General features: G+C 44.2%; 1 non-coding gene across 1 annotated transcript; it reads right to left on the bottom strand.

Annotated features, from left to right (window-relative positions):
• Positions 1–3,022: 3,022 nt before the first annotated feature.
• Positions 3,023–3,094, bottom strand: trnag-ucc (transfer RNA glycine (anticodon UCC)). Its single transcript has one exon. It is a non-coding gene; the product is annotated as a tRNA-Gly (tRNA).
• Between the last annotated feature and the right edge of the window lie 2,439 nt (positions 3,095–5,533).

Genomic DNA, 5,533 nt, shown 5'->3' with positions numbered 1-5,533 from the left:
TGTGCTGCATATTTATTCCTTGGGCGACGATCCGATGAAGCGAAGAGAAAGACAGCCAGATGTTTGCTATTTGCCTGACGTTCGCCAGGGACTCTCTACAAGTTACATGACGATTTTCACTGCAAATCAATCCAAACACTTTCTTTCATTCTGATTGCTGTTGGAGTTGGCAATGGGTTGCGGGTCATCATTGCCCCATGACCGTCTCGCCTCACCCCTGCCAGTCTCCCCAATTTGAATGCATGGCACCCCAGCACACATGATCACAGTACAACAATAATGGTAATGTTTAGGAATATGTTTGACGATTATTGCCTTTTAGTGATTTTTAATTGCATCCAGTTTTTCTATGATGCAAGATATCAGCAAACCTTGACCTGTAGTAACTAGTGTACTCTCATTGCCAACTACTACAGCAAACACAATGAAAATAAACATATTTTATTTGATATATGCTGATTTGTTCCACATTTGTCACCCTGTGTAACTTGTAGACGGTCCCTAACACAGACTGAAAGCGACATGACGACTCAAGCGCCATTATTGTCGTTATTACATCTACATTTGGAGTGACCAGAAATCCAGCCGCAAGTTTTTTTTTCAGACAGTTTCCGAAATTGTCCTCCACATACTACACGTGAAATAGTCAAAAATGTTGTAATGAGGCCGAGTACAAGCGTGTGAGAACTGAATGTTAGGCGAATAACAAACATCCGGGCAACTTTCTCTCGGTATATTTATTAAGATGTGAAGGAGCTAGTTTGACTTTTACTCGTTGGGAAAATAAGCGTTCGAATATAACCGATTTTGAGGTTTGCTGTTTTTCCAAACTCTTTTCAGTTCGAGCTGTGCAGTATGTGTAACCAAGGAGACGCTGCGCTCTTTGTGACGTACGCAGTCACGTGATGATGAAAGAGCATCAGTGTATAGAAAACCTCAGGGGGCTTTCCAAAAGTAATCAGTTCCAAGACCAGCAAGAAGCTCGTATCTTGACTTCAGCCATGGAGGGTCCATCTTTCATCAGGTATGTAAACGTTGACGAGACGTTAAAGGACTTGCTCGTAATCTTCTTCTTATTCTTTTCCTTTCGGCTTGTCCCGTTAGGGGTCGCCACAGCGCGTCATCCTTTTCCAGTTCATGCCTCCATCTTTCTAACTGTTCCTCCAGCTGCTCCCTGCTTTCACTGCAGATCACAATGTCATCTGCAAACATCACGGTCCACTGGGATTCCAGTCTAACCTCATCTGTCAGCCTATCCATCACCACTGCAAAAAGGAAGGGGCTCAGGGCTGATCCCTGATGCATGTCATCAGGACCAACTGCCTTTCCATTTTTCTTCCTCTTTATGCCTATCTAACTTCCCCCTAACTAATCATTGCCACTTCCTGGTCCACCGCACTTGCCTCTTCTACTCTCCCTTTTCTCTCATTTTCCTCATTCATCAACTCCTCGAAGTATTCTTTCCATCTAGCTAGCACACTGCTGGCACCACTCAACATATTTCCATCTCTATCCTTAATCACCCTAACCTGCTGCCCTATCCTTTCCATCTCTAACCCTCTGTCTGGCCAGCCTGTATATATCCTTTTCTCCTTCTTTAGTGTCCAACCTGCCATACATGTCAGCATATGCCTCTTGTTTGGCCTTTGCCACCTCTACCTTTGCCCTGTGTCGCATCTCAATGTATTCCTTTCACCCCTCCTCGGTCCTCTCAGTGTCCCACTTCTTCTTAGCTAACCTTTTTCCTTGTAGGATTTCTTCTACTGTGAGGTTCCGCCACCAAGTCTCCTTTTCTCCTTTCCTGCCACATGATGCACCAAGTACTCTCCTGCCTTCCTCTCTGATCACCTTGGCTGCAGTGGTCCAGTCTTCTGGAAGCTCCTCCCGTCCACCGAGACCCTGTCTCTCCACTTCCCGAAAAGCTGCACAACACTCGTCCTGTCTCAGCTTCCACCACATGGTTCTCTTCTCTGCCTTTGTCTTCCTAATCTTCTTCCCCACCACCAGAGTCATTTTACACACCACCATCCTATGCTGTCTAGCCACACTCTCCCCTACCACAACCTTACAGTTGGTAACCTCCTTCAGATTACATCGTCTTCACAAGATGTAATCCACCTGCGTGCTTCTACCTCCGCTCTTGTAGGTCACCCGATGTTCGTGCCTCTTCTGGAAAAAAGTGTTAACTACAGCTATGCGCATCCTTGTTGCAAAGTCTACCACCATCTGTCCCTCCAAGTTCCTCTCCTGGATGCCGTAATTACCCATCACTTCTTTATCACCCCTATTTCCTTCACCGACATATCCATTACAATCTGCACCAATCACGACTCTCTCGCTGTCTGGGATGCTCAGAACTACTTCGTCTAGCTCCTTCCAGAATTTCTTTTTCACCTCTCGGTCATAGCCACTTATCACATTATTCATAACACCCTCAATTTCAGGTTTCAGCCTCATCACTCGATCTGATACTCTTTTCACCTCCAAGACATTCTGAGCCAACTCTTCTTTGAAAATAACCCCGACTCCATTTCTCTTCCCATCTACACCATGGTAAAATAATTTAAACCCTGCCCCTAAAGTTTGAGCCTTACTGCCTTTCCACCTGGTCTCCTGGACACACAATATATCAACCTTTCTCCAAACCATCATGTCAACCAACTCCCGAGATTTTCTGTCATAGTCCCAACATTCAAAGTCCCCACATTCAGTTCTAGGCTCTGTGCTTTCCTCTTCTCTCTCTGCCGAAGAACCCACTTTCCACCTCATCTTCTTTGACTTCGACCCACAGTAGCTGAATTTTCAACGGTGCCCTGCAGGTTGACGCCGCCGGTGGCGGACGTTTTTAACCCAGGCCACGACCGATCCAGTATGGAATTCTTTGGATGAACGCTCATATTTGTTTGGCAAAGTTTTAAGCCGGATGCCCTTCCTGACGCAACCCTCTGCATTTATCCGGGCTTGGGACCGGCCTACAGTTTGCACGAACTTGTGCCCTCCATAGGGCTGCATCAAAAAATCTTGCGTTGGCTGGGAATTGAACCCAGGTCAACTGCTTGGAAGGCAGCTATGCTCACCACTATACCACCAACGCCTGCTTCTATAGCACAATACATGCATCCTATATATGTGGCTGTTATAACCACTGACTTACATGGAGTGAGATTTTTTGAAACTGAAACAATGTCCAAGCATAAACCCAATAAAAAGATATTACAAACAAATGAGCTTCACAAAACATGTGGAAGTATAGTCTCAATATTAGTAGATACAGTGTCTGAGGACCTGGGTTCAATCCCTGGCCCCGCCTGTATGGAGTTAGCATGTTCTCCCCGTGCCTGCGTGGGTTTCCTCCCACATCCCAAAAAACATGCATTAATTGGAGAATCTAAATTGCCCATAGGCATGACTGTGAGTGCGAATGGTTGTTTGTTTCTATGTGCCCTGCGATTGGCTGGCAACCAGTTCAGGGTGTACCCTGCCTCCTGCCCGATGACAGCTGGGATAGGCTCCAAGCACGCCTGCGACTTGAGTGAGGAGAAGCGGCTCAGAAAATGGATGGAATACCGGTAGTGTCGCAATAGGCCCAGGGAAGGAGAAATCATTATTATTATTATTATTCAGGGTGCAATGATACATTCTTAATATCCATGTATCGATTCATATTCCTAGGATTAGATTAGATTCGATTGGATTTTTGTACGGCAGACTTGAGATGGATGAATGTGTGTTTTTTAAATTATTTTTTATTTATTTATTTATTTTTTTACCACTTTTAATGATAAATTGTTCAGCGTGACTCGATTAAGTTTGGGAACATGGGAGTATCACTGTTGTTTTTTTTCTGGCGCGATTGAATGGGCCAGTCTAAGAAGCAAATCACATCTCCCATGATCCACTGCGCACTGCGCAGGATGAGAAGTGCGCAGTGCAGAACGCAAAACTTCACGAGCGGAACCTGCAAAGGTTGAATCCAGGCCACTGAATGTCCATCAAAGTTAAATCAGTAACGTATGTGATGAAAAGTATGGACGCATTTTGGTTTTCCAGTCATAAAAAACAATTGAGGAAAAAAACATGACGGCATGCAATAAACTGTTTTCCGACCGCCGCCGCCATCGACAAGTCGTGAAATATAAGTAATATGAAAACCCACAATCACCCACAAGCAAGAAGCAAGCCGAGGCCAACCATCAATTTGTGAGACATTTCATCCAGGTTTTGTTCCTGATAGCACAATCGAGAGCTAAAAGGTTGGGAAACACATTTGAAATTCCTTCACGGACATACTGTACTTCAGCAAAACACCAACACTACTAAGACAGACCAAAGTAGTCAAAGAGAGCATCAAGCCGGCAGACTGGAAAGTGTCTCACCCTGGACAGATGGCAACTTGAACATCACAAGCTACTCAGAGCTCCTTAACTATGATGTCACACATCGTGACTAGTGAGTGAGTACTAATAAATACGATTAGAACAAGCATAAATGAGGTGTGTGTGTTCAATTACAATAAGATTTTCATCATATTTCAAAACACATCAGAAGTAGCAGGTAAACCGAGTGTTAATCCAACCTGTCATTTGCATTTTATTCAAATAAAGTGTGAATGCATTTGCCGTTATTATCATTTGCCAGAATGGTTGGTTATCGCTTTTTGTTTTTGTTTTTCCATAATTAACTTTACCTTATATTTACAAAAAAACAAAACCAATTTCGGAAATTTCACCTGGACTGTCCAGTATCCAAGTATTTATTTCAGTCACACTGGTTACATTTAAAAAAAATTACTGACTCTATTACCAAATACTGGTTTTGGATCGTATCGTTCTCGATAAAACATTGTCTTTGAATCAAATCAGCCACCACGAATTGTGATACGAATCGAGTCACTGCCGAAATGAATCGTTACACCCCGAGTGGTTAGTACTCTGCGTTGTTGCCACAGCAACCCCGGTTGAAATCTGGGTGACGGCAGGTACAAAGTCCTCCAATGACTTTTTTTTTTTTATATATTTTTTTATTTATTTTAATTTTAATTTTTTTATTTTTTAGTGCTGCTGCTGCGTCTGGTGGCATAGTAACAATCCTCCATTGGGGCTTGCAAAGGAGGTGGTGCCTGCATGGGGCTAGTGGGGCAATGGATAACATGTTTGACTTTGGATCAGAAGGTTCTAGGTTCGAATCCTGGCTAGCTCGGTTGTAGTTTAGCATGTGGTGGTCAACCTGACCCAAAATTGCTGTGTTGGACACGTTCACCTGAAACGTCTGGGTTACGCTACCTCACGCAACACTGTCAACATGGTCAGGTCTTTCCATGACAATATTTAACATAATGGAAACCCCGAAAGTTAAGAACTCATTGAAGTTCTACATCCATTTTCTGAGCCGCTTCTCCTCACTAGGGTCGCGGGCGTGCTGGAGCCTATTCCGGCTGTCATCGGGCAGGAGGCGGGGTGCACCCTGAACTGGTTGCCAGCCAATTGCAGGGCACATACAAACAAACAACCATTCGCACTCACAGTCATGCCTA

The sequence above is a fragment of the Phyllopteryx taeniolatus genome, unplaced genomic scaffold (assembly GCF_024500385.1).
Source record: "Phyllopteryx taeniolatus isolate TA_2022b unplaced genomic scaffold, UOR_Ptae_1.2 contig_59, whole genome shotgun sequence".
Classification (NCBI taxonomy): Eukaryota; Metazoa; Chordata; class Actinopteri; order Syngnathiformes; family Syngnathidae; genus Phyllopteryx; species Phyllopteryx taeniolatus.
This window is presented reverse-complemented; position numbering and strand designations above follow the sequence as displayed.